At 41.7% G+C, this 24506-nt stretch overlaps 1 protein-coding gene across 2 annotated transcripts in view; it reads left to right on the top strand.

Annotated features, from left to right (window-relative positions):
- Positions 1–10422: 10422 nt before the first annotated feature.
- The window catches only part of LOC110834305 (uncharacterized), a 90895-nt gene continuing 76811 nt past the window's right edge, over positions 10423–24506 (top strand). For both annotated transcript variants that reach the window (XR_002544552.2, XM_022073309.2), the window contains exon 1: positions 10423–10821. The gene's annotated coding sequence lies outside the window, so the exon portion shown is untranslated. The remainder of the gene's footprint in view (positions 10822–24506) is intronic.

Raw genomic sequence — 24506 nt, forward strand, 5'->3', positions numbered from 1 at the left:
AAGACTACTCAACCCAGAAGACCACAATTGAACACGAAGATTAATGAAGCTTGCAAAATGACAAAGAAGGCATTTTGAAAATGTGTGTATTTCACTGAAGTGTGTTCACTGTTGTATTTTATTTGAACGAAATGCATAAAACGAATGCACTAGGTCCTGATAGTATGTCAGTAAATTTGGTGTTGATGATCTACACTAAAAATTGTCGAACAAATTTGACTTTGACTCGTTACGCTCATGTAGAACTAGGCATATATCGATTTTATAAGAAACAGTTCATCGAGCATAAAAGTAATTGTGTATAACATTATACGTTATTCGTTAACATCTACAATTTTTATTCAAAACATTATTCGGTATGGCGAATATTCAACGAAATGCCAAGAAAAATAATTTCTTCCACAAGGTACAGTGAATAGTTTTAGTGATTTATTTGCATCATCGCAGTGTTCGTTTGTTTTTCTTTCAGTACCTAAGAAAAATTTAAGCCGTAATTAATTTTACAATCTAACTAAGTATTATTGAAAAAAACAATGGTAGTTACAGTCCACAGATCAGGAGAAAATCCCTGCTAGGAATGCGATATACTCGCATGCGCAAGATTTCGCGGTGAGTGACGACCCATCCTAAAAGCATTCGTTCCACAACCACTGAACGAACAACAGATAACAGGCTCTCATGTGTTCGAATGGGTACAGCTTTAAGATTACCTCACAGTGGCACAGCGATTTAATCTAGAATATTATCGCAACACCCGCAGAACACAGTACAGGTGCACTCACAACACGCTACTCTTAACGGCTTGATGTTTTCAGTCTGTGTAGTAGTGTAAAACTCTGACGTATCACACTTCCCACCAATAGCAGCCCTCTAGTCCACCTGATAGTAAACATTCCCCCTGCACCGCCCCAGAAACGACTTCCCCCCGCAGGGCTTTTCTCCTGGTCTGTGGACAGTAGCGTTGCACTGTTCACAGCAGCTAGTTTGATGCTCCGCGTTCTTCCCATACTCTCTCCCAATTATGTTTGAACAGTTCCTGTACATTTTATTAATGCTATTACAACAAACCAGAGGAAAGTAATCTCCAAAACATTATTCTCCCGGCTTGCTGTTTGCCTGTACGTTTCTACATTTCGGCAAACCTGGTTCACAAGCGTTAACGCTTGAAACATCATTAACCCGAAAAAAGCTTAATTTCGCGTTTTTTTTAAAGCATTATCGCAAAACTTGTTTCCCCGAGCATAAAGGCGACGTTAGGCATCTCTTTTCACTCGCAGTTTCAGTTACAGAAAAAAGCTTACGGAATCACAGAGGCCTATACTGTACTGTATTCCGCGTGTGACAGATAACATTTGTTTCTCATCATACTATAGCAGGTGCACTTTTGTTAAGTGCATTATTTGGCGGTAGAATGATGACAGTGTCTTGAGAAGATCTGTAGTTCTGTATATGGGACCTCTTCTCTCGTTCTGCGTTGGGTTTTACTTCGACAAGGTTGATGTGCACAGTTAAGCCAGTCTTGTTCTAGCAGTCCCTCTCTATCATATCGTTTTTATTGCAATGCGGTGAGACTGTGTTCCTGTGGATCTGCAGCCTCTAACTGGCTTACTGTCCATCCCCCAAATGATGTACGAGTAACTATGGAACAACGATGGAATGATATTCATAGGGGAAACCCGAAGGACTCGGAGAGAAACCTCTCCCAGTGCCACTTTGTCCACCACAAATCCCGCATAGACTGACTCGGACTCTGGAATGACCCTCGTATTGTTATGGTTGTTTTCCACTTGAGTCAGGGAAAGTAAAGTTCAGAGACGTTCAATGTTTCAAGTCTTGTTTGTCGCAGTTGAAACTTCACCACACTTGTAAAATTGGTAGAACATTCACGGAATGAACCGTTGCCATCATGGCGCAATGCGTAACTTTGTGTCGAGCAACGTTTGGGGCTTGGTTCGGTTTCACAGTTTAGAAATAGCCGAAGTGTCCCGATAGCGTCAATGAAGAATGTAATTTCACGACACACTTTGTATTCGAGCCAGACAGCGGACATTATTTCGCAACATTTCGATAAGACGGCGTATCGATTATCGAACAGTGGTGGTGTGAAGTTGTTCGAGCAACCGGGGGTACGCTATCGCATCCAGAATCATGGGTCTTTGGTGATATTGTGCCATCTACCGACATTGTTTCTTATCAAATTATCATCTTTCTTGCGTGGAACCTGCGCCGACTAGAACAAACTACTGGCGTAGACAGTTGTCTGATGTAACGACAGTTATCGGAGTTCTTTTGTTTTTTGTATTTAGTGGATTAATTTTAGTATTTCTTTTAAGTTATTAAGGGATTTGAATTTATTGATTTATAGTACTCTCAGAGCATGCTTTTCATAAGCGTTTCAACCACATGGTTAGTTTGTCTCACAATTTGATGGTTATGGGATTTTCAATACAGCGTGAGGAATGCACTGCTGTTAATGTAGTACAACCGCAGCAAAACAGATGTCACTGCTCCCTTACTGGCACTCAACCAGGAGTGGTGTAAGTGATTGACTCTTGCAAGAAGGTTGATAGATGAGCAGAAGGGAAGGGTTATCAAGCCTGGAGGACAGTCCCCTTCATCACAAGGTGTTGTAGTCCTGCTGACATTTGCCTGGGAGGTCCGAGGGAAGACAGAATACATGAAACCCTCCTATTTTCGACCGGGATTTCTTCCCTAATGCATATTTACTACTTAGCTCTCAGATTCTGCAGACATTACAGGAATTAAACGCGCCTGGGAAAGCGAACTAGGTCTAAATATACCAGTGTGTTACTTAAAACGGCTTTGTCTTACAATTTTAATCTCCGATAAGATATTACTAGCAAATATGTCTCTGTTCCTTAGGAACAGTTCTTTTCTGTAACTGAATACGCCACTGATCTGTCCCAACTACAGCGAAATCCTGCCTGACTGTTCATCTGTAAACAAGTGAGAAACCACGACGATTGTCGTAAAATGGAACAAATGGCATTGAATGTTTTTGTGTCGTTCTCGCGGTTGGTGATCTTGATCTGATAACCCATCTTTTGTCCAAGGCAACAGAAAACACTCGAAATTGGTGTAGCCGGCTGTGTGAAAATTTAGTTACCGCCAATAAACAGATATAAAACAGGACGGAAACTCATAATTACGTATCATCTACACAGATCATGTAACACGGAGGTCACGAGCTAAATGTTTTTTAACGACAACATAATCATTTCTTAACTACGTTTTCTGTTGTCATAAAAAATTAATCTTCGACTTCTCTAAGTAAATATTCACCAAATCGAAATAATTTTGTTTCAGACAGAAGTTATAAAACTACCGTCTACCTTGAGAAGTCGACAGATAGACATTAAGTAGGTCATTAATATATTGTGAAGTGCGAATGTTAATCACCCTTCAATATATAATATATACATATATCACAGATTATGTGGGCGGTTTTACATAATTATTCACCAAATAACAAAGAGCTGACAGATATGAAATTTCCACCATTTCAGGAGAACTTCAAAACAATTTTGCAGTATCCGTGAGGAGTTACGTAACTCCAACGATGGCCACTTGGAGCGTAACTGTTAACGTGGCAGTAAAATGGTGACTCGACGCGATAAAGCGTTTTTTGTGTTCGCGTTCCAATACACAAAATCTGTTACTTAACTTCAACGCGGTTTTTGAAGGAAAGTCTATAAAACTCTTCCATGTGCTAATTCAATACGCTTTATTGAGTTGAGTCGCTATTTGACTGTAATGTCAACAGTTACACTCCTAGTGACCATCGTTGGAGTTACATCGCTTCTCTCGCATGCTATAATAATTTTTTAAGTTCTTCCAAAGATGTAATTTTAATTTCTGTATGCCGTTTAGTTTTTGTTAAATAAATATTTGAAATTGTACACATCATTTGTGTTTGTGTACGTTTCCTCAGATTCATAAGTGAAAAGTGTTTTGATGACTCTAGTAAGTGACTATCTGGAATGAAGTTTTCTACCTGTTATTAAGTTTTAATGTCGTGTATTTACGTTTTTGTTTGATGTGGATATGGAGGTAACCCTGTTTTGCTGCTCTCTGCAGCCTGCATACGTTCCATAATCACAGACATTAAATAGAGGATATCGACAGCCCTCACGGGTGGCGAACTTCAATGAATCATTTGTTCCGGGTCGCACCCTTTCTTTACTGCCAACGAGGGAAACGGATGGACTAGTCAGTCGAAAACTGTGATGACCCTGGGGGCAGAGCGGATCTACAATGAGTGCTTCTGACAATTCCAAGCTGACTGGTGCAAGGGGGGGGAACGTATCTGGCTGATCGAAATCAACAGCACTTCTAATCCCTCGAAGCAAGCAAGCAGTGAACAGTTACTGGAAAGTTGCTGGTACCGCGCGCTGTATCAATTAGACCCGCGTCTCAACGTCTTGAGACAACGCAGACTTGCAGCGTAGGCGTGCAACTACATTCGTTGTTTGTGGTTCATTTGACGACGTTGTCAATAGCTCAGATTCTATAGCGTCGAATCAATTAACGATTAATGAATGCCGGTAAGGATCTGGAAATTATGTGGATACGAGCTTCCGCGACTTGAATGATTTAATTTAAACACTGTCCTTCAATTTCTATAGACGCCACGAAGAATAAGCAACGAAGAGTGAACCCGATAAATTACCTCCCGAACAAGAAAAAGTCGTTCGACGTTCTACCATTAGTTTTCACCACTTACAAGAAGCTACATTCAAAGGGTTTCCCTACCAATATTCTATACGTATTTCTTGTGCTTTAGATCCAGTATAACACGCCACGGTGGTCTAGCGGTTAGAACGCTGGCCTTGTAATCCTGGGGTCTCGGGTTCGATTCCCGGCGGTGCCCGAATTTATAACTTGTGTTGGGCAAGGTCGTGGTCTAGGCAACACGGAGTTTTCCTCCGGGGGCTTCTCCGGTTTCTCCGTGGCATCCCAACAATTACTCCATTCACACACAGAAGAAGGCAATGGCAAACCACTTCTGGATCATCTGCCAAGAACGTATATGAACAGGTCCCAGTCCGAGAAAAGGATAGAAGGATCCTGTTCATATGGACCTGTCGTCAGACAGAACACTAAATAATAATAACACTGACGTGTTCCACATTCTGATCTTAAATGCACAGAACGCATCGGAGGTCTAATATAATCAACTCCATTCAGCACATTCCTTCTTAAGAAACAATTCAGCTCGCCGTCTTTTATGGAACTCTTATGTTCTTGCTGTGTTTACAATAGCTCAACACCTGCCACTATTCTGAGCCACACACATATCCATTTCACACACCCCAGAACCCGATTTTACTAAAATCCTTTTTAATATTATACTCCCACCTACGCCCAGATCTTCCGAGTGATCTCTTCAAATCAGGCTGTCCAACCAAAATTTTGTACGCATTTCTCATTTCCCCCATGCTCACTACATGCCACTCCTGCTTCGTATTTTGGAGGTCCCGGGTTAGAACCTCGGCCTGGATACCGGCTATTCTGACTGGGATTTTTCCTGGTTTTTCTCAGTCCTTCCAGGTAAATTCCGGGATAACACCTTAAATTAGGCCACAACAGCTTCTTTCCACATCCTTTCCGATTTATTACTGAAGGACCTTTGGGTTGTATTTTTTGATATCAGAAGGGAAGACGACAGATTCTGAAGTACGTAGTAAATAGCATTTCCCGAATTTAGCTTTTTCCTAACGTCCTCATGGATGCGACTGTGATCTGTGACCGTCATGCGTCATGGCGTTTAAAATTAGTTGGTACATGATTCATGTCTTACTGTACTACAGTTCGGAAGCGTGAAGCATGTTTCCGATACTTAATATCCGAACCATCGTAAGTCTACGTCTTCAACTTACATTTCTGTGCATATTTATCGTGTTGTTGCAGAAGAGACACGTCTTCGGGGGTAATTATATCAGAAAATGAGCCAATGTAAATTCTGGAGGCGTCTTCTAAAGACTGGAAACTTAATTAGAAACCGCCTCAAGACTTGCAATAAGCCCAAAATTGAAAGAGTCCATAACTTCGAAGCGGTGCTTCTACAAACACGCATGGACCTCAGACTTTACATACCCACTTCGTGTAGGTACATACTCGTATAAAAGGGCATAAAACAGTGAACTGATTTTATAAACAGACTTAAGTATAAATGGAAGTCAATCATGGCCCACTAACGTACGTACGAGGTGCGATCGGAAAGTTTCAAGACTGCGCCTATAAAAACCCGTACACTTATCTCAGGTATTAAATTCATCCATCACCCTCGAAGTAGTTCCCCTGGGAGTGAACACAACGATTCCAGCGCCGCTGCCAAGCCTGGAAGCATCCCTGGAAATCTTTCTTTGTCAGCCTGTCAAGCACCATCTGCGATTCTGCCTGAATCTCTTCTATCGTCTCAAATCTCCTTCCCTTTAGCTGAATTTTCATCTTTGGGAAGAGGAAGACGTCACACGGAGCTTAGAAAGGAAGTTGGGGTCGGTTCTTGCAAGATCTTTGAGCTCCTGACAAACGAGAAGTCGATTCTGCTTCTGGTCCTCAGACAGGATGCGTTGCTTGTGGAGTTCTTCCTTTAGAATCAGCTGACAGGTCCCATAGCCTCTCCCAACAATGTCGCACAAGTCGTTGATGGTACGACGTCGATCTTCGTGAATGGCCTGCCGAATCTTCGTAACATTTTCGGGCGTTGTGCTCGAAGATGGTCGTCCAGAACGCTCGTCATCATCGACAGAGGTTCGGCCATTTTTAAAACGTGAATGCCACACAAAAGTTTGTGCACGACCCATTGCGGACTCCCCAAATGCTTGCTTTAGCATTTTATAGGTTTCCGTAGCCGTTTTGGCGAGTCTTTGGCAAAATTTGATGCACACGCCATTCCGAAATCGCAGGAGGGTCGGTGTAATGCACTACCAAAACGCCCGTAACTAAGAAACAAATGCTAATTCGATGATGCCGGCTGGCACACTGATTCACTATGAATGTAGGCCGCACCCCCTAGCGGCAGATGCTCGTACTACATCCGGTTCGCCCTCTATTGACACAGTCTTGAAACTTTCCGATCGCACCTCGTATGTTTACAGCAGAGTTAAATTCGCGTTCATATTCCATACACATTTTAATTACTATATAAAACAACGAAGACTCCTATTACAGGCACACAATGCGCCTTGGCTAGTGTCTAATCAAAAATATAATAGCAACATGTATGAGTTATATACGTAAACACATAGGCTAATTATGTAATATTTGTAATGGTTTTCAATTACATGTCAAAGGGCAGTTTTAGTTTGCCTCAAAATATGTTGGCAGAACTGAAAATATTTTGCATCTGAAATTAGCATTAGTCATGTTTCTGACTTTTAATTTATTTTAATCCATTACCTTTCCATGGTGTTAATTTTTTTAAAAAAAGCTATAATATTTATGAAGTTGAGTTCTCGTTCCAAAATTACTGCGTCTGCGTGGACCTAACCCACATCACGACTGCGTTTATGAAATATATTACATAACTTGTTTATTGTAACTACAAGCGAAGCCGCTCGCAGTGGACGTACGGTCTGGGGAATGAATCTTAGGTTAGGTTAGGTTGGGTTAGGTTAGGTTAGGTTAGATTAGGTTGGGTTAGGTTGGGTTAGGTTAGGTTAGGTTGGGTTAGGTTAGGTTAAGATGGTTTTGTTTAGTTGAATTCTCGGGCACTGAGATCGCTGGCTAGAATCACACTCAAGGCATGGATGTTTGTCGGCGTCTTTTTGTGTTCCTGGGGCCTGATGACTCGTCCAAGGAGTTCTGCCAAATGTCTAAATACATCAGGAAACTTTCGAGTGTGAGGATTCCAAGGTCCTTCAAGGACTGTAGGGCGACGGAGTAAGTAATGAGAAGTTAAACAATAGGTGAATTTGTGAGAAGTGCAGATAGACAATTAGAACATTGTTCTGCCTTTTACGTTATTCAAGATGCTCTGGGATACCACAGATTTTGTTCCAGATGGACCCCAAAGCTTATGGTTGACGTGTGAAACAGTATCATGACAATGGAGATGAGTTTCGGAATTGATTGGTGATCGGGGAAAAATTTTAGCTTAACATTACGTTAATAAAACAGCCCTTATTACTTATTCCCAGTCCAAATTCCTATTAAGTAGTACAGACTCATTATCGAGGTGTAATTACTACCATTTCAGCTCTGCAGGTATAGAAGATTTTATACCAAATTCTAAGTTAGTTGTCATTTACTGTTGCACTGCACTGGTTAGCATTCTTTCATCTTGGAATCCCGACCAGAATTGTGTATCATACACAACCGACTTCCGAGGTATCCAGTCTTATCAGAACCCTGATGATGGTGACAGATTTGGTTCCCGAAACGTCAGTTTACTATGGTAATCAGTTGACGCGGATGACTATTTTATTTAGTGTTCTGTGTGACGACAGGTCCATATGAACAGGATCCTTCCATCCTTTTCTCGGACTGGGACCTGTTCATATACGTTCTTGGGAGATGATCCAGAAGTGGTTTGCCATTGCCTTCTTCTGTGTGTGAATGGAGTAATTGTTGGGATGCCACGGAGAAACCGGGGAAGCCCCCGGAGGAAAACTCCGTGTTGCTTAGACCACGGCCTTGCCCAACTCAAGTTATAAATTCGGGCACCGCCGGGAATCGAACCCGAGACCCCAGGATTACAAGGACAGCGTTCTAACTGCCCGAGAAGATTTTATTGATTGTACTCGCCGCGAAAGCCTCAAATCCTATATTTTACAATATATTGTAAAGGTGCCTGACCAGAAAAATAAAGCACGTACAGCCGCTGACAACCACATCGATAAAGCTCCTCCCACACTTCTACTTGACTATTCATAAACATAATGCCTGTTTTGCATACAACGATATTGACACAGTAGCATGAAACAGAATAAAACGAGAAGTAAGACTCAACTTTATAGCCTATCAATAATTTACAGGTCCGCCTCTGTATTCTACAGACGAAATAAGTGAAACAAAACGCAATTGTTTTAACCTCGTTTCCGAAACGATGCAAAGTGTGTCCTTAAAACATTTTACATATAGACCTCTCTGCCTGGCATTAAACCTAAATTACTTATTTCAAAACACGATAACCAGTTTTCTGCTCATTTCCTCTGAAGAAATGTTTAGATTTTCACAACAAAACCTTCATAAGCCAAGGTAAACGTCCACAAATTCTACGCCGTCAAGATTAAAGACAGGGATCTCTTCGCAAAAGAGAGTCTGTAGAAAAGTGAGTAAGAGTTTGGATATACATATATTTTCATAATTGTAATACAACTTTAGATTCCATTCCGAAGGTTATACCCAGGGGGGCTCTTTCCCCCAGGTCTTTGCCCCTTCGGCCTGCGTCACTTTGGGCTTTGCCCACAGGGCTTGATCCCTCCCAGTGGCTTTGCTGGTGACTTTGATCACCACTGGAACTGCCTACCATAGGTACGCTTACACGCGGGGTTAAGACATCCCAGGGGACTCCACGTCGTCCTCACAAATCTTGCTTCAAACCAGGTTTGACACACCTGCAGCTTTAGAAACCTGGCTTTCTGTGACCATACTTCCAGAGGTTGCCACTCCAGGGGCTTAGCTCCCTGGGCATCACCTCTCATACATTATTCCACCCTCTGCCCTTCAAAATTCATACGTTTAGCTTTTATAGTCTACAACCTTCAAGGGCTAGAAAATCAGGCACTGGATATCCACAGGACAGTCACTCCAGAGGTTTAGCCGACTTCTTGTGGGGTTAGGCCACCTCCAGGTTTAACAAACCTCGAGGAATCCCCGGGCGTCTTCCCGAAGGCTTCCCCTGACACCCCTAAGGTTTTACTACCCATGGACACCAAGCCCATCGACTGGTAGAAGTTTAACGACGTTTCAGAGGGCACATCTTCCTGATGTAAGATGCTCTGAAACTCCAGTAAACTTCTACCAAGCTACACCAGCATACAAAACGACAGTTATATTCATACTCGCCGCCATAGGAACCTGAAACCTCAGCAACTTTGCGCTTCTGGACCGTGTGTCGAATTTACACCGAGCGGGTAAAGGGAGGGTTAAGAAATCACTGATCTGTTTGACCGAACGGAAGATTACAGTATCTTCTGGGCTTGGACATTGGGATTACAGAGCGGTGCTTTACCGATCGAGTCACCGAGTGCGGGAAATGGAGGTGGGGCTACAGTGCCCCACCTCTGTACATGCAGTGGGTCTTTTTGCTCCGAGACTTGTTTCTTCCCTCTACCGTCAGTCAATATTGCCTATTCTGACACGTCATCTGCCGGGAAAGCTCCCCTCTGCCGCCATAATGGATTCGTCCACAAACCAAGTCACGTGACTTACCGAAGGTCCCCTCCCTAACCCGTGCCGCCATTGCTGGGAGACGGCTAGAAAAACCAGTTATAAGTTGGAATACGGCCTTCGTATATCGCGAGGAGTAGCTGTAGGTGATTGTGGCTAGAGAAAACCATCTGCTAGCTCATCTCGAGTCATTAAGTGTCTGAGTTATCGATTTTGAAGTGCTTGCGTCCGTGTTTTCGTCAATAGTGTGCTGAATGTCGACTACCATGTCGTGGAAATAGAATAAAAAAACAACTTCTATGGCTGTTTGTGGTTAGAAGGTAAATTGTACGTACTGTGTAAAAACAGAATGAGTGATGTGAAGCCGCTGTGAGTGGATGGAGTTCCACCTGTCATCTTACGAGAAGAGTTGGCTGGGGTCTACCTCAGGGACGCACCTGGCAGTCTGCAATTAACATCTGCAAGGTGACGTTTTAAGATCTGTCACATTTATAATGCATCCAAATAACGGCCTCAACACAGCAGATGTTGCGATAATATTTAGTTCCCGACGAAGGCAATAAAATAAAATGGGGAAAAAACCTAGCGGGAGCAAGTAGGGTCAGTGGATAATTAACTACAGAAAATACCCTATTTATTAATTTACTAGTGCTGCGTGACGTCACTATTGATCGCAGATTTATTTTTAATGATAATTAGCATTTATGTTGTAATGGAGAGGTTTTTAACGCAGGTTAAGTGCACTATATAATGTACTTGTGAAATATGACTTGTCATGCTGGAGTGTAAAATGCTAGTTGTTTGTTCTCATGGCAAGTGTAAATATATGAGGGATGTCAGAAATTCTGTTACACAGTTACTGAAGTTGAATATTATCCTGTGGGGTATCATTTCGCACAGATGCGGATAAACTGAATCGGAGAATATCAGTGACCACATATATGTCAGAAAGAAAAGCCAATCTCCGTATTTTTGATGTTTTAGTCAGGGAATTTGTGAGTACTGTACTTTGTTTTTAGTAACCGCAAAGAAAACTGAATTCGGTGAAAATAACGGATTCCAATTGTTAGGCAAGAACAGTAAATGTAACGCGAGTTTAAAGTCTCTGGTTCGAGTTTCGAGATTGTAAAGTTGTCTAAATAATTTACTCACCCCCAAGAACATATATTATTCTTTATAAAATATAACATGTTTTCCGACATTAACATTTAGTTAAATGGTGAGTGTTAAAGTAATCAGAAGGTGTTTCGCATCATGGCGATCTCCTCCCCCAAGATGTAATTGATATTCATTTATTGTACCCTTGTTTTCAAAGCTAACTAATATTACAGATCCTGCAGTGAGAAGACATTACATTCTACTACAGAAGATCAGAAACATTGATAAAGTCATAAATGATTTTGTTGATTGTGTATTTTGATAAGTATATCGTAACAAAAACATTATAGATCTTCATGAGGTATGGTTTATGATTATGCCACGTATCTGTTTTCTATACGATGACTCGTTTTTCCGAAATTTGATGGAATTTGAACTGCATGCAGAGTAGGGACGTAACCACCCTATTACTACGTTTGTATCTATACAGTGCAAGAAGGGTTTAAAGCGCTTTGCCGCGAAACGTAACACACACACTCATACTTTTTACCAGTTCCATAGCAAGAGCTGGGGGATCGTTAAGGCGCGAATTTGCATGTGTTCCATTCTCGCTCCCGGGACCTTGGCCTCGCATATTTAGTATTGTGTTCAGGCTATTAAGGAGTCCCACAGCCGTGTAGAAACAAGACGGCAGCAGCAACCGCCGACAGACTTTGGACTTGCAGTAGAAGTATGGGGCGTGGAACCAGGTTAACTAGGAGCCGTACACACATTACACGGGTGTACGTCAAATTGCCTACCGCACAGTGGTGACGAATAGTCACTATCTCACTGCACTCTCTTGCCATCGATGTATGATGGCTGGCTGGGAAGGTCTTGGACCTGTCGGATGGGCGGATGAAGAGTGGTGAAGGCAAACAGAGTTTTCGACACAACAGTGCTAATAGACAGACAGTACTGTTGAGGGTGACTGACTAGCGCCATCTGGTGCACATCTAATGCTTTGTTTGCGTACAAAGTTTCAATAATAACGCCATCAGTGTGCGGTAGGCAATTTGGTGTACAGCCGTTCATTTACTCACCAGGCGCTTTGTAAGTCAAATTGCAGCATGCAAGAAGGGCCCTTAATTAAGAATTAAGGATTTGCTGATCTATATGTATATGAATTTATGTCAATAATATGTGTACGTCTAATATAGAATAATTCTGTATAGTTGATGCAGCGTCGTCAAATAAGTACACGTGAAAGTGAAAGGTAAGAATGGTGATCGGTTTATTTTGTTTGGGCTCCTTTCACCATTGCATTGCGCGTCACATATAGTCGATTGAGGAGAGGGCAACTAACTAATCCTTCTTGCAAGCTGTTTGTCGTTTAGCTAGTCATATTACCTGCATTTTGTGGAATTCGAAAGTTCATTACCGTGTTCACAAGAGCCCGCCACCGGTCCCTGCCCTGAGCCATAAGAGTCTAATGCCCACTCGCAAACCCTACATCACCAAGATCTGTTTTAATATTATGCCCCTATCTGTGCCTAAGTCGACTTCCAAGTGGTCTCTTATCTTCAGGTTTTCAAACCAAAAACTTCTTCGCATTTCTCACCTCCCCCATGCGTGCTGTATGCCCATCCAAGCATATTTCCCTGGTTTTATAGTTTTAATAATTGGTGAAGAGTGCAAGCTATGAAGCTTTTCTTTATGTTATTTTTATCCTCCCTCCTATAACTTCATCCCTTTTAGGTCCAAATACATTTTCTCCTCAGCACCCACTTCTCTCAGACATCTTTAATCCGTTTTCCCTTTGACATGGGAGACCAGGTTTCACAGCCATGTAAAGGAAGAAGCCAACGTATTGTTTTGTATGTTTTAATATTTACGTATTTAGATAGACGGGAAGACAGAATGTTATGAACTGCTTGTAGCAAGCATTCCCTGAATCTAGTCTTCTCTTAATTTGAAGATTTCCGTCTTCTGGGTTGTTGCGCTGTGTAGTCTGGTCGATATTAACTAACGTTTCAGAGGTCATACTGCCTCCGTCATCAGGGCGATGAATATTAATTTCCTTATAAATGCAGTTCTGATTTGTTAACATCGTCCCCAAATATCTGAAATTTTGTCACATTTTCCAAAAATTTATTATAGTCGGCGCAGTAGTTTCTGGCCGGTGGAATTTTCAAGGGGAAGGCTAGGAGCGAGTCTTTTTTGCTGACTGCGCCGAGGAGCGAGTCTCGGACCGAACGCCCAAACAAAAGAAATGCACTGACCGTGCCACCTCAGGTACACAGACTAGGCCCGTCCGCCAGCTCCGCTAGCTTCTCCACCGGCCAGAAAATACTGCGCCGACTATAGCTGCATTTATCCAGCAGACAGGTGACGGACGACACATGGACTTGTACTTCGTTTTCTCTTCGTTTGCTTCTAGACCAACTTCCTTACTAGCTTCCGTGTTTTTCTTCGTAGTTTTAACATGCTGATAAGCAGCCGCGGACAGCCGACAAATAGTGGTCTTCCGTCTTGGGGATTGAGCAGAGAGCAGATAATTCCTCACCGTAATGGGAACCAGTAATTTTACGGAAATGTCACTACGGGATTCTGACTTGGACGGAATCTTTGGCACAACCTAAGCAAAGAAAGAAGTGAAGTGAAGTTTTGAACTTGGAACATAGGAGTCGCTCATGGGGTAGGTTCATTGACATCAGTAGAAGAGAAATAGAGACGTATTATTTAAAATTAATGGGGGATACAGTTTAGGTGGGACAAAGATATCGAACCAGCAGACTATTATAATGTTTTGGTGCCTCTCCCATACATGGAAATTGAGAAGAAAAGGGACAGAGTGCTTAGGACAATGTTTGTCGTAGTTAGGAGAGAAAACAGCGAAGAAGAGTAGGAACTTAATGATTTGTACTCTTCGCCAAGTCAACATTAACATTCAGCCTGTCAGAAATTAATACAATTTTCTTTTTCTGAAAATCTGAAATTACTCGGGCGTGTATGGAAGGATGTCATTAAAATGTACTTTAAGGAAGTAGGTGTGAATGAGTGATCACAATGATTGCGTGGTCCGAGGCGTGGTCTTGACTGCTCAGACACTGGGATCGTGGGTTTGAATCCTACTCGCAGTGTGGATGTTTGCGTCTTTTTGTGTTGTGCTCTCTTGCGTAGACGGAGACCTTGCGTCGGGCTGATCCCCTATCCAGGGAGTCACACAAAAAAACGAGTAGACGGTTTCATAATTTTAGAAGTATTTATGACCTGGAATAGATCATATGGCCTCATCCGTGAAATATGTAAGGTGGAGGGGATTCAGCTGGCTTAGGATGGGGTCTAGTGAACCTGCCCTCAAAACGCCACAAACGTCTCTTCCGATATCTTTCCGTTCACAATCATCGAACGATCTCTCAAATTTCAGTTATCTTCTAAGTAATTCGAGGGTTTATATTAAGAAAATGTTATTCGTCTTTTTATGGAAACCAGATACTCGTTACTGCGTTCACAGGACTCATCCACTCGATCCTATCCCAAGCCAGTAGCTGTTCACTTGTGATAGTAACGTGTGTTCTCATATCAAGCAAATATTTTGAGTAGTTGTTTACATGTGTTGCTATTAAATCACTCAATTCACTTTTCATTATTTATATCTTAAATTACGCCAAACTCTTTTTCCTTAATCCACGGCCCACGTTACAATACGGAAAAAGTGTGACGGGGAAAAAGTTATTGAAAATTGCGTATTTTCAATCTTTTTTTTTTACCTAGGATGAGCGGTTAACGGCGTTACGCTCTTGAACATTATCGATAGTCGAACGTTGGTGCGATGACATGACAGTTCGCTAGTCGTAGCTGTTTTCCTGGTTTATTTCACTTCGTGTTTCCTCAAGGCCCGCGACGTTGGGAAGACATCCACCCCCCTCCCCCTTCAGCTGTCACGTAAACTTTTTCTGTTGATAACGTCGAGTGTAGGATCATAACCGCTCGTCATAGGTAGCAAACACATGATTTTCAAAGGTTTTCCCGGTTTTTATTTCCCCGTGTTGTGGTCCCGGGCGTGTGGGACACGCTGTTTGACCGAGCAAACCGGTGGGCTTATTGGTTCGTATCTCTTGGGCGGTGCTACCAAGTAGATTTGAAGCGGCGTCTGTTGCATCGTGTTGATCCAGAAAATTGTCAGCATCAGATCCTTGGAGAATGCTCTCGGTTTTCAGTGGCTGTCATAAATCATCCACCACGTAAGCTCGGTCCTTTTCGGACTATCATGTCAGTGACCGAGTGAATGACCGTGAGTTGGTTCACTTTAAGCTTGATGAATATCTTATAACAAATGATGGCAAACCGATGGCTTCAGTAAGAAGGAAATAACGAAAGCTCTTTGTCTGTGTAGTTTCTTATTCTTCGTGTCATAGAAGCCATTCATCTTACCCTGCAGTGCGTTAATATGAACTATTCTTAAAGTTAAGCTTCCTTTCTTATGCCTAAAACATTTTGTGGTTGATATTTAACGATAGATGGCAGGCAAAGGATTGTATTATAGTTGATCAGACACTACGATGAAACTGTGCGTCTTTGAACATTGCTAATCATTTAAAGTGCTTGGTTCGAATGACTTTTCGCTGTGTAGTATTTTTCACATGGAATGATTTAAAAGGCGCGTTCTATGAAATATTATCCTTCCATTACCAGATAGTCTTTTCAAGTTTCCTTTTGAAAATTTTTGTACGCATTTCTTATCTTTGGCTATGCTGTCTTGATTGTATCATCCTAATAATATTTGGAGAAGATTATAAATTATGAGGTTTCTCATTGCGTAATTTCCGCAGTCACTTGTCAGATCTTTCGTCTAAGGACCAAATATTAATCGTAGCTTCCTGTTAGCAGACATCTTCAGTTTGAGACCAAGTTTTACACTCATACAAAACAAGAAGTAAAATGATAGATTCATGCGGTTTAGTTTTGGATAGCAGACGAGGATACCAAAGATTTTCAATTATTATTTTCTTAAATTCTTTTTGAAATCGATTTTGATTTATTTTTGTTAAAAAAATTTAACTTTGCCGTATTTTCGAAGGATTTATTAGCTGTGTTTATATTATGATTTTGTCTTGCATTCTCATGATGAGACACGAACCTATGCATGCGAGGATCACGATTGAGGGGTTTGTGAGAGAAAACGACATACGTACAAAATTAACCTTTTTGAGAAGTGGTGCGTCACTGTTTACAGTCACATTAACACGAAACAACAGACTTTTCGTAAAACACGTAGAAAGTTAAATTTTTAGCGGAGTAAATGTAGCAGAAAGACTGAAATTTATTGCAGTCCAAGGCCGAAAATAAAGGCGACACATTGCTCCGAAACGCTGTTAAACACGCGGCCTCACAAAGCAGACGACCGCAGTCCACAATTTTACCGAATGTCATGGTTAGCATTTCTGATTATCCTCTTCGCATCCGGGAGACAGCTTCAAGATCTTGGCCCGGAGACCGCTATCTTAACTCATATATTTTCACGGTTTTACTCAGTCCCTACAGGAAACTTTCGGGGAATTATTCCTTAAATTGGTTAATGATCACTTTCTTTCACGTCTTTTCCAATTAATTATTTGCTATAATCGTCTCATTCGACGCTGTGTAATCTGAACCTCTGAAAATGTCGTTAAATAAACTATAATTAAATAAATAAATTAACATTTTATCCGCCCGTGAAATCCTCACGTCTCAAGCCGTACTTCAGTCGTCAAAATGAAAGGACCAGTGACGAGAGACCGGTTGAGGTGAGACGAGCACACGAACACATGTTCAGACAGGCGTACTGTCCACAGACCAGGAGAAAAGCCCTGCGGGGGGAAGTCGTTTCTGGGGCGGTGCAGGGGGAATGTTTACTATCAGGTGGACTAGAGGGCTGCTATTGGTGGGAAGTGTGATTACGTCAGAGTTTTACGCTACTACACAGACTGAAAACATCAAGCAGTTAAGAGTAGCGTGTTGTGAGTACACCTCTAATGTGTTCTGTGGGTGTTGCGATAATATTCTAGATTAAATCGCTGTGCCGCTGTGAGGTAATCTTAAAGCTGTACCCATTAGAACACATGAAAGCCTGTCGTCTGTTGTTCGTTCAGTGGTTGTGGAACGAATGCTTTTAGGATGGGTCGTCACTCACAGCGAAATCTTGCGCATGCGCGTATATCGAATTCGTAGCAGGGATTTTCTCCTGGTCTGTGGACTGTAGGCACACGAACGTGTTTCATGTGTTGTATTTGTTGTTATTCTTGTCCTGCATTTTATTTAACTCGATGCTCATGAATAGGTTGTTAATTATTTTAAATCCAAATTTATTCAGCGATTCAGGACTTAAAACCAAAAATTAGCTTGTTATAGAAGGGTGTTGTGATGTAAATTGAATCCCTTCTGATATGTTTGTCCGACCAACAGCTGCAGAATTTCATTTCGTATTCGTGTCAAAGGATGTCAGTATTGTTCGCGTACCGCATGTGGTTCTGCGAAGTGTATAGCCTATTAACAAGATTCGTTTAAAGTAACTTCCCCCTTGATACCTTGGAAGTCCGCGTATCGTATGAACTGAACGTGCGTGTCAGTCCACGTTCTGTGCTCTTTTGTGCTCATTTCACTTAAGTGGAAGTTTGTACACCCAAAACCTGGTCAGCCAGAGTGTGAAACCCTCGTTAACGTTGCTTGTTTAGTTGCATTGTAACGTTGTTAGCCGGTTTTATTAAACTTTTGAAGCTCAGAGGCAACTATGTACGGTATAGTCGGCGCAGTAGTTTCTGGCCGGTGGAATTTTCAAGGGGAAGGTTAGGAGCGAGTCTCTTTTGCTGACTGCACCGAGGAGCGAGTCTCGGACTGAACACCCGAACAAAAGAAATGCACTGACCGTGCCACCTCAGGTACACAGACTAGGCCCGTCCGCCAGCTCCGCTAGCTTCTCCACCGGCCAGAAACTACTACGCTGACTATACCTGCTTTGTTATTATATAACTCCGGTATTTTTCCAGAATGTGTTTGTATAGGTTTAGATTGATTCTTCAAATAAACAGCGATAATTTTCTTAGAGAGTATCGACCTATTTTACTTTGTAATGAAGACGCGTTGGTCCGTCTTTGAGGAAAGAACGTTTTAAATTATACAAAAATGGGAACTGTCGAACAAGGCTGATTTAATACCTCGAAATGCACGTTGCAAAGGACGCGTGAGGGTATTGTGTCTATTCCGGCGTGGAATTCTCATTCCGAGCTTGGATCCCTTGAAATTCGGGCAATAGGCTACGCATAGACCGGTTTCTTAAATGACTTTGCTGATAGCGTGTCATCAGGTTTTCAGGCAAGTAGACGCTTTCAGGTAAATTTAACTCGCCCTGTATTAAGGCTTGACCAAAGGCATTGTCTAGGACAGTGGTATTCAATCTGGGGTACGCGAAGACATCTTAGGGGGTACGTGAAATTTAAAATATATATTATTTTATGATTAACACTGAATAATCAGTAATGTAATTTATTTAATTTATTTTAGATGTAGATTATATACTATGTATAACTCGAATTATACACTAACAACTTTGGGGGTACAAAGTTGAAGAGAAATTATATCTGGGGGTACGCGAACAAAAAAGGTTGAATACCACTGGTCTAGGAATAGCCTTCCATTGTGGTTACGACTATACTGAGCATCAGTAGTTAGCATACTATGGAAAATAATGTGGACTGAGTGCTGTTATAGTGTATTGAACTGAAACTCGCAGGTGCTTTGATCTTGATGTGGTTTCCATCTCTGCTACCGACACCACTAGGCAAATTCCTCCTGTTATAATTTGCAAATTGGGCCCATCGTGAAGTTGGAGTTGTTAATAATCCGGTAATGAAGCATTACAGATGGCCATCGTCGTGTGTCCTTTCAGGAAATGACAGGAACAAGCCTTAAATGGGCATCCATTTGGAAGATCTCTGAAAGGCGAAACAGATTACGTAATTTGAGATTTGATGGTTGTTTTAGTTATGATTTTTTTTTATTTAGTGTTCTGTCTGACGACAGGTCCATATGAACAGGATCCTTCCATCCTTTTCTCGGACTGGGACCTGTTCATATGCGTTCTTGGCAGATGATCCAGAAGTGGTTTGCCATTGCCTTCTTCTGTGTGTGAATGGAGTAATTGTTGGGATGCCCCGGAGAAACCGGGGAAGCCCCCGGAGGAAAACTCCGTGTTGCCTAGACCACGGCCTTGCCCAACACAAGTTATAAATTCGGGCACCGCCGGGAATCGAACCCGAGACCCCAGGATTACAAGGCCAGCGTTCTAACCGCTAGATCACCGTGGCATTTAGTTATGATGTAACGTAATAATTGTTATGTAATGTCAAGAAGACAGTAACAATTTTTTTTGTTTAATCGTTTTGTGCTAGCGTCGAATCGTGTGAAAACGCTGAAAAAAGTAAACTTTGTTTTATAAGATTCTTAAAGTTAAGTAAAAAAGTCACCTGATTCTGAAACCAAACACAAGAAAGGCGAGATTTCAGGTTCTCACGGATGTTAATATGAAGATTATATTCTGGGATATTGCGCCGTGTGGTTTGGTAAACGTTTGTCGACGTTTCATAGATGCTTGCTGCCTCCACCATCATAAAATCGAAAGGGCAACGTCGTAATTTGCCAGACATTGGATAACAGAGTTGTGGCAGTAACACGGCAACATCTGATCCTTCACGATGAAGTGAAGTGGTAATGAATCTTAATTCTTTTTCGATTCCCGAATCACTTCACTCAGAATTAAGTTGAAGTTAACGACCTGTCACTTTTTAAATCTTTTCTTCGAGACGCGAGTGAGATAAATGCCGAGCAGTGAACTTATCCCAACGGATGCTGGGAGAAAATACACCCCCCCCCCCCGTTTCAGATAGGCGATAGATCAGGATCTATATTTCACCGGATCTCTCGCGTATGTCATGAACTGCACCAAAAATGTCTTTCATTTCAGCACAGTGAGGATTTTGTAGTGAAAATCAGCGGAATATTAACGAAGTTGTCAATGTGATGGATATTTAAAAGTAATTTGAAACAAATTTTAATTATTGATGGTAGAAAGCGCCATTAGATTACGTTTGAATTAGTAATGCATTGCATTTTCATTTGTCAATTTAATTCCGATGTTGTGAACCAGGTGTACATTAACATTTGGGACGTAATTTTCGGGTGTTTATGACGCCTGCTGTACGTATGTGGGCAAAACGAGAAACCTGTTAGGTCTAAGAATAGTACTCGTCTTGGGCTCGAACCGGCACCCGTTTTACTAAATTTTTACGAAGGCCCATTAAATATATTTGTTACATTACCAAATCGTTAGTACATCGCTATGCAAATTTCAACTTAACCCGTATCGCTAATTCCTTAGTAAATACCGAAATTGAGAGTTTTGTAGTATGAATCGTGTTTTTAGCCTGGTCCGCGTTTTAATTTTTCCCTTTTCCATGGTTGCATGTAGCTACTTTTCATTAAGAAGCAGCTAACTAAGTCTGTCGATTACTAATTTCGATTCATTCTCGATATACCGGGTAACTGTCGAATTTCCCTCATACCTGTCTGGGACCGGAGGGGAAGTTTCTTGGTACGGTACGTCAGGACACGAAAATGTTCTATATTTTTTACCGAGATTTTGTTCAGATTGTGAAAAAAAGTCTCCTGACTCATGTTAGGTAGAAAAACCAGCTCGGACACGTGTGGATCACTTATCATAACAGTATGACGAGCTGTCAGACTGCGAATGGCGGAGAACGTTTCTAGATATGGAGAGTAGCCGCAAATAAGCAGTCGTGGAAAGCCGACAGGGGGTGGTCCTCCAGTTTTGGGTTTGGGCGAAGGGCCAACAGGACTTCGTCCTAAAAACTAGCACGTCAGTGTATATTCCACATGGCTGTTGTGAATACAATCATGAACTCTCGACTTTGTTCCTTACTGACTAAATTGAACTGGCTTAATTTGAGTTGAATATTTTTTTAAGATTTGCCATTTGACTGATGCTGTTCGCCCCCTCAGAAATACGCACGGTTACCGTTTAATATAGCAACATGGGATGACTTAGTGACATTCTGTTCACGTGGAATATCTGAAGATAGGGTCATGCTGTGTAAAACGTGAACGGACAGGTGCATTTTTGTTTCAGGTATACGAAAAAAGAACGGGTTTCGTACCGTAATTATAACGGTTGATGGAACGCGAAGATTTAGGTCCCCACTCCATCCATATCTTGTGTTCGGCAGCGTTGGGATGGGTGCATGCTGGCAACACGTGTTCGAATCCTGCGTAGGGCATGATATGCCTGTGTATTTTAACTTGTTCGTTGTCATTCTGTGTAAAGACGCAATGGAAAATCTGCAATAGGAACCGATATCAGAACGAAGACATTGATCATAGTTGATTCATTTCTACGTCATCGTCTGCATTGTTTTTTGATTTTTCCTTGTGTGGCCACACGCACGCACGCACGTCCGCGCACACACATCATAATTTCAGCTACAACACTCTGCACGCGAGCACCCGTTCTACTAACTGTTAAGAAAATATCGACTGAGTTTTCCGTTGTTATATCCCTCAACTTTTGTGAATTACTTTTTTAAACACGCCTGTGTTGGTGTTGGCCATTGCTTTCGTGTGTGAACGCGCGTAGTGATATAAACGACTAACTGGCCGAAGGATCGGAGCAAATGTTTTTTTCGAGACTCGTACAGAAGCCTTCTCTCCCCTCGTCTCTCAGTTGAGCACCTTACAGTGGCAACCCACACAGATTTCACAGCCCATTTAAACGATCATCTGCCGTAATGTTCCTTACATATTTTACGCATCAACGCGATGTAATGTTGAAAGAGAAGAAAGTCTTTCAAAAACGTATTGACAACAGTTGGTACAGTTTCTGATAACCTCTGCTGATGGCTCGACGATGGACGTAAACTGCAAGTGGGTGAAGATGACTGACTGTCTTTGGCGTTGAAGTGCCATGTAGTCTGTTAGAGGGTGATTTTATTTTGCCTTTCGTATAGGAATTTAATTTTAAAGCCATATTTATGAAGACTGTTCTAAATATCGACCCGTAAAATTAGTTAAACGTTCATGTAGTAGGATGTCATACGTAGTTTTATGTTGCAAACTCGTGTTCGGAGTTACAGCTCGCCCCATGAATCTCGCAACTGTTGTACAACTTAATGTGTGAAGTTATCATTATATTATTTATTTAGTGTTCTGTCTGACGACAGGTCCATATGAACACGATCCTTCCATCCTTTTCTCGGACTGGGACCTGTTCATATACGTTCTTGGCAGATGATCCAGAAGTAGTTTGCCATTGCCTTCTTCTGTGTGTGAATCTCCATTCATTGTTGGGATGCCACGGAGAATCCGGGGAAGCCCCCGGAGGAAAACTCCGTGTTGCCTAGACCACGGCCTTGCCCAACACAAGTTATAAATTCGGGCACCGCCGGGAATCGAACCCGAGACCCCCAGGATGACAAGGCCAGCGTTCTAACCGCTAGACCACCGTGGCTATTTAAAATCATTATTGGCATGAATTGTACCTTAACGCTAAATTTAAAAAAAACAAAACAAAAACAATTTAAACAGGAAGTAATTGAAGATTTCTGTCTTCTGGGTTATTGCGCTGTGTAGTCTGGTCGATGTTAACATCGACCAGACTACACAGCGCAATAACCCAGAAGACAGAAATCTTCATATTCACCGCTGTGAGAACCTCAAGTCTTACAGGAAGTAATTGGATCGGAAAGTGAAATAATTGACAAGAAAGTTAATGTACCTTAATTAAGGGGTGTTGATACTGAAAAATGAGAAAAACGCTGATAGTAGAGATTTTAATCAACATGAATTTAGGCCAGTTACGTATTTCATGAATTTGATGCGTGGGGCTCTGGGTCATCGAAGGTGTTGGGGGGGGGGGATACCCAATTCGGCCCCCCCCCCCCCATCTTCCCAGTCCGTTTACGTCACTGGCTTAATTATGCTGTCGACTTGTCTGGCCCACTTTACGTTACCATACCCGGCATTTATAATATGCTATGCATGTTTTGCGTTTTCAGATACAAACGTTGGTATTCATGACAGCGGTTCTAATTAAGATGGCTCCGTCACACCTGGACTCGTAATTCCAGTTTCTGACAACAGAGTTGGAGGAGTTGAGTGGGGGGTGGGGGTTGCATCCAATTATCTTTGTGCATTATCATGGGAGTCAGGTCGTTGGGTCTGATACAGCAACAAGCTAGTTCTCTCTTCACTAATCTCTCCCAACTGAAGAATATGTCTACCTGTTTTGATAGCGGTTTTCAATCAGGGGCCAGGTTTGACTTAGTTAAATTTATGTTTACAGTAAACCCTGTTTAAGGGGGAATCTGCATGAAATAGCAGCTTCATTTGTATGCTGCAGTGGAAACGGAGTGAGAATCGATACTAAATAAACAGAAAATGACGTGGGAATACGAAAAGAAGAAGTTAACGGAAATTTGTCTGCTGTTTTATGTTAAAATAATTTTGTTTTGCATTTTTTTCTGGGGGTGAACATTCCTGGCAAGAATTAACCCTGGACTCAATACGTTCCTTAAACTCCGTGCGGACCCCAGTTTTAAAAAGGGCTGATAAAAATTAAATAAATTAGCGGGGTTCTAAACCAAGTTAATCTTTATTTAATTTTTAATGCATATTTATTAAAAATATAACACATAATTAGCATCAATAACAGCAAACCCCTGTTACATCAACGTAATGAATATCAAATACGTTTTGACTTTGTGTTTAGGACACACTGGTTTCTGAGATTTCAATGTAATTGGTTATATTCTTGTATATCTCGAAAGGGGCAGAAATTACACCTTTTCTCAGATGTTTTAGTGTGGGTGTGTAAAGTTCATCAAAAGAGTTCACGCATGGAACTGTAGAAATGGATAATTCCTTCTTTTTCTGTCTTACTGCATTGTAGAAAACAGCTTGGCCTGACATTTTCCCCCCTTCTTGGAAGTGAAGGGCACGGAGACATTGTTTTCCTTGAACACAAA

The sequence above is a fragment of the Zootermopsis nevadensis genome, unplaced genomic scaffold (genome assembly GCF_977971745.1).
Source record: "Zootermopsis nevadensis isolate Lab colony 2312 unplaced genomic scaffold, Znev_1.0 Znev_ptg000061l, whole genome shotgun sequence".
Taxonomy (NCBI): Eukaryota; Metazoa; Arthropoda; class Insecta; order Blattodea; family Termopsidae; genus Zootermopsis; species Zootermopsis nevadensis.